The sequence below is a fragment of the Gouania willdenowi genome, chromosome 22 (genome assembly GCF_900634775.1).
Source record: "Gouania willdenowi chromosome 22, fGouWil2.1, whole genome shotgun sequence".
Lineage (NCBI taxonomy): Eukaryota > Metazoa > Chordata > Actinopteri > Blenniiformes > Gobiesocidae > Gouania > Gouania willdenowi.
In genome coordinates this window covers 22,064,794-22,070,972 of record NC_041065.1, presented here as the reverse complement: position 1 = coordinate 22,070,972, position 6,179 = coordinate 22,064,794, and positions in this window count along the sequence as shown.

Sequence of the window (6,179 nt, the reverse complement as noted above, 5' to 3'; positions counted from 1 at the left end):
TCTATATTTAGCACCACTTTAGCTGAGACTAGCTGAGCACGAGTCAGAAGGCTAACTCTTCCTGGCGACCCTTAGTGACAGCTGAACCGCACTTTGCCGCTCTCTAATGCTGGGAAAGTCCGGATGACAGCAGTGACCCGAGCCTAAGCAAGTGTTGAGTGAGGCCAAACTCTCCAAGACTTTGGCAGCTCCTCACTCTGTTTGGTTCTGCTTGGAGAAAAGGCTCTAATTTCGGGTAGCAAGCTAAATTTGTGGTACAGTAATTGTGCTTTGCCTCAATGGAAATAGCCTTTGGCTGTTGTGTTTGGGTGTGTAGTGTTGCACTGGGAAATAAACACACTAGTAATTGGTTCAGATTTCTGTGGGTTGATTCAATAGTCAAGGCATTTTGTTGACATCTTTATTGACGTTACATAGTTCATACATTTCAAGGGAAAAATGTAGTAAATGTAAACTTTTTTAAACATAAAAAATACTGCAATGTAGTTTGTTCAATTATTTGTTTCTATCATTTGTATGTCCCTTTTTAGTTTGCTTGTTGGTTGGTTGGCTGGTTGGCTAGATGGTTTCTGAATTGGTTGGTTGGTGGGTTAACTGGCTGGCTGTCTGGCTGGTTGGTTGGTTGGTTGGTTGGATGGTTGGTTGGTTGGTTAAATGGTTGGTTAAATGGTTGGCTGGTTTGGTTGGGTGTGTTTGGTTCCTGGGCTAGTTCCTTGCTTGGGTGGTTGGTTGGGTGTCCTTTGTTGGTTGGCTGGTTTCTGGGTTGGTTTGTTGGTGGGGTGTGCTTGTTAGTTTGCTGGTTTGGGGGTTGGTTGGTTGGTTTGTTGGCTGTCTGGCTGGTTAGTTGGTTGGATGGTTGGTTGGTTGGTTGGTTGGTTCAATGGTTGGCCGGTTTGGTTGGGTGTGTTTGGTTCCTGGGCTGGTTCCTTGATTGGTTGGTTGGTTGGTTGTCCTTGGTTGGTTGGCTGGTTTCTGGGTTGGTTTGTTGGTGGGGTGTGCTTGATTAGTTAGCTGGTTTTGGGGTTGGTTGGTTGGTTGGTTTGTTGGCTGGCTGGCTGGTTGGTTGGTTGGTTGTTTGGTTAATTGGTTGACTGGTTTGGTTGGGTGTGTTTGGTTCCAGGGTTGGTTGCTTGGTTGGTTGGTTGGGTGTGTTTGGTTGGTTGGCTGGTTTTTGGGTTGGTTTGTTGGTTGGTTTGTTGGTGGGGTGTTCTTGGTTAGTTGGCTGGTTTCTAGGTTGGTTTGTTGGTTGGTTGAGTGTGTTTGGTTGGTTGAGTGGTTTCTGGATGGGTTGATTGGTTAGTTCAATAGTTTGTTTGTGTTAGTTGTGTGGTTAGCACCATGGTCGGTTTATTAGTTAAATGGAGAATAATTACTAGCCTATTTAATGCAGAAGGAGGGGGGCATCATATATGAAATGGTGGGGAAAAACATGCCCTGAGGTGTCAGAGCAACCACAACAGAAAAATGAAATGATAAAATCTGCTCATCAAGTGATAAATTGCCATTGCAAAAGATTTGACTGTCCATATTTTCAACTGGGTGTCTATATTTTTCTTTCACTTTCAGGAGAATGTTTATTGACTGTACTGAACAGAACAGAAGTGCCTGATCTGTATGACTCCCTTATCCCTTATAACCAAAGCAAATAAAAACCTAGCAGCAGCCACTCCTCCAGGAGTTTTCACAATGGATGCATTTGCTCTCTTCTGTTTGTCCTTATGTATTTGAAAGCAGATGTGACACAAGTGGCTTTTATCAGTTTGGACACTCCAAGTGATTCAGTGCAGAAAAATTACAAAAGCAAAGCCTATTTATTTGACAACCACCTTTCACCATACTGATGAAGTCATTCACATCCATATCATAGAGTGAGAACCATTCAAACTGAGGTCATGAGATGCTAATTTTGATTAGATGCCATCATTCCCACACCCAAAGTGATGCTGTCATTGTGGCGGGTGTGGACGAGGTTTGCAGTGATGTCACTCTGTACACAATGCCCACAGGACCGTGGTCTTGTCTGGGCTTATCAGGGGCTGCCGTTGCAGTGAATCATGTGTGCTGGCTGGAGAGGCATCAATTCCTGCAATTCTGCGATATGATCAGAATGACCCATAGAGACTGTCAGCTCAGAGAAAGCTTTAGATCTTTATCGGATGTATTGAAGGAAACCTTTAGGGCTCAAATAAAATGAATGGAAACATGTATTTTATTAAACTTAGTGATTTGTACAAGTCTCTTACTGTAGCATTATTGACTGTGGTCACTCACACATCCATTGGTGCAGCACTGTAATGTTAGGAAATCTGTGCACATTTCTATAGCTCAGCTCTATCTCTTGGGATCACTATAAATTTAGGGTATGCTGACAGATGCTAATGAGCTGTCCATGCAAAGTAAGATCAGACAAGGCAGAGGGACAGTGGGGAACTTGATGTTCTTGGTTTGAAGCCATGAAGAAAGTAAAAAATATATATATATGCAAATTTGCTTGATTTGCTGTCAACATCTATTTGAGCTGTGCAGCAAAATATACGAGCAAATAAAGATTTTTTTTATTTACTAATCATTGCATAACCTACTTGAAAGCCAACTCCTATTCACTGGAATTACAATGTTACACCTGCAATGGACTGGCGCCCTTTCCAGGGTGTACACCCGCTTAGTGCCCGAAGAAAGCTGGAGATAGGCACCAGCAGACCTCCTCTACCTTGAAAAAGAGCAAGTGGGTTGGAAAGTGGAAGGAGGGATATTGTTACACTAGAGTGACTTAATTTAAGTACAGGGAAACTTTAATGACATAAGGCTTAAAAACAGGTTTTTAAATTTTTTATCTTTACGAGTGTTGCTTCACATGTACATCTTCTTGCAACCCACTCTAGAAGACAAAATAAAATAGAATAAAAAGTAATGTTCAAAGTCGTCACAGAAAATCCAGAATGAAAGCTAGAGGTCGACCGAAATGGGATTTTCAAAGGCCGATGCAGGTACTGATTTTTTTTTTTAATTCAGCCGATGGCCAATATCTAAAGCCAAATTTGAAAACCAATATTTGAGGCTGATATACTTTTTTTTTTTTTTTTAAAGCACATAGATTATGAAAGACGATTGAAACATTCATATGATATAAATGCGGGGTCCTTCCGTTAGTCAAGCGGGGGCTACAGCTTCCCACATGGGTGCCTGATCAAATATCCCGATTAAATATCCTTATCTATTATATCCTATCATAGGATAAGGCACTATTATATGATATCATTATCCTATTATATCAGCTTTTTATTTGTAAGCCCATTGGCTTCTAGCTCTCCCATGCACATGCTATTATTATTATTCTTTTTTTTTGTTGTATATTCGTACATCCGAATGGATGTTTTTTATTTTTTTTTCTTCCCTTTAATAGATACTCTAAAGTGCTAAAAAAAAATTTTAAATAAATAAAATGGCCGACCTTGAAAAAAGTCCATAAATCGGTTGACCTCTAATAGAAGCTATCCAACAATCTTTTAGCTGAAAAACAGAATCATTTCTCTTGATGCATCATATCGAGTACAAAATACGTCAGTATATTCCTCAGCTTTTTGTAATTCTTTTTTTGAAGAAGCAGTTTCATTTTTTTATTTATGAGTTTTATTTTCAATGCTCTACCTGAAAAACATCTACTTAAACATGGACAACGCCACTGATTGCCCTAACAAACAGTCCTGCTTCTTCCTTATTGTAGGGTGAGCGTGTCATCCTGTTTTTTTGTTTGAATTCAAAGGAATTAAAGCTGATTTTTTATTGCTTTTCCAATAATAGGCCCTACCTCAAATTGTGTGGGTCACACACACACACACACACACTAAAATGCCTTCATTTTGGGGATGTTAGTTAGATATGACTAGAGTTGCCAAATACCCTTTAAAATATATAACCATTCTGTTGGATTTAGTTAACTGTTCCCTAAGAGCTGACTGATTACATACTAACAGAAATAGTCAGTATCTTTGAATCTATAAATAAACTAGCTCCAGCTAAGCTAACCTTGATGCTTCACTTACACATTTGCTTAAATTATATGTGGAGTAACATTTATTCCATTTTAAGGGAACAACTGCTAAACCAGTGATTCCCAAACTTTCGACAATCCTGTACCTCTTAGACATTAAACCTGAAGTCATGTACCCCCTACTCCTGCACTTAAAAACAATAATAATGTAATATCAAATATAATGTAGCCCTACAGTGAATTTTACCTATCCTGTTGAGGAATAATAATAATCTTAACTACAACAATTGCCTTTCCTGAAGAAAATACAAATGAGGATGCACGTGCTGGCCTGCGTTGCACTGCATTAGCTTATCGTTAGCATTATCTAGCATTAGCCTAGCAATAGCATTAACCTAGCATCAACATTAACATTTGCGTAGCAATAGCATTAGCCAAGCAATAGCATTAGCCTAGCATTAGCATTAACTGCACTATTTATATTCTAGTTTCCAATGATGTCAGTGTTTTTCATTTCTATTTAGGTGCCCCCTATGACAATTTGCACACCCTTGGGGTACCCGTACCCCACTTTGGGAACCGAGTTGCTAAACCATTCTCTTGATATCCTCCCAGCCATCTAGATCTGATTAACTGCACAGTACACCAGCTTCTATGGTGAATATTCCCTGAAAAAGGCTAACAATTCTCAGGTTACCACAAAATACCAAAGCACATGTATGACACCATCACAATCATTCCCACAGGAATTTCAGGGCTGAGGCACCACAACCTTTTTTTATTTTGGACCCACGCCTTCATCGTCTGACTTGTTTTTGATAGTAGATGGAGAGGTTCAACATATCCTGAACCCAAATACAATCAATGTGCATACATATTTATTTATTTTTTATTGAATACAAATTTTTACTCCACAACTTCCTCAGTCTAATGATGCACTGCAATACAAATAAAAAGACTCTTAATGGAAAGGATTGGGTTGTGAGTATTCTTTTTTTCTTGTTGTTTTTGTAATAGATCTACTTATAACGCAACAGTGTAGTGTCTGATAAAAAATTTGAAAAAATTAAAAATACATACGCTTTTGCATTATACGATTTTAACTATGGTGATTTAGTTAAAGGTGTTATGTGCGTCTTTACTAAATACAGAAAAACACAAACACAGACTCAACAAACTATTCTCTTAATGGTGCTTTTTCCCAAGATATGATGCTTTGTGTGTGTGTGTGTGTGTGTGTGTGTGTGTGTGTGTGTGTGTGTGTGTGTGTGTGTGTGTGTGTGTGTGTGTGTGTGTGTGTGTGTGTGTGTGTGTGTGTGTGTGTGTGTGTGTGTGCGTGTGTTTATCCAAATTAGTTTTTTTAATTCTAAAACGTAAACTGGTTTGTACATAAAATACTTTCAAATATTTCTGCCTCTTGTTTCCCTCATGCATTAGCTTCAGCGATGACAGACCCTTGCAAAAATGTTAATTACTTATGTTTCATTTCCTGTGTTGGCTGATCACTCACTACAGATGTGTATAGCTTTGAAACCCTTGCGTGCATAAAATCTAACACATTTCTTTTTAGCTTGATGACAAAGTTTGACTCAAATCAGGGATTTTTTATTTATTTTTTTTTGCAGCTTCGACATACACAATTGTCAGCCAACTCCAGAATTGTTCTCTCCCAAGGTCAGCCACAGCAACAGCCTCAGTGTCATTTTATTTTCATCGTGAGCTGTGACACCTGTGACCCAGTGTGGGCCACTGGGTCCCAGGGTTCATTCCCTGTAACAGCTGTGCACTGTGCCAAAATACTTCAACAATGATTTCATATCGTGAAATGAAAGATTAGAAGTGAGTGGACTGAAGAAGTGCAAAACATAACAATACAATTGTTAATTATGTCAAAAATTCAGCTTGCATCATTTAAATATACAAAACTATTAAAACATTTATAAAAGAATGGCCTTTATTTTAGATATAATTCTCAGATTTATTATAAGGATGTTTTAAAGTCGATTTTACAGTTCAGACTATGCAGGGTTGAAGCGCTAATGACGAAATGTCGCCCTCTCTCGGTAAAAATGTATAATTACATCAACAGAAAAAATAAACTACCGGCACTCAGCTCAAGGGCAAACCTAAGCCCCACCCCTTCCTTCTTATTGGTGGATGGTGGATTTCCTTCAATCCTATTGGATAG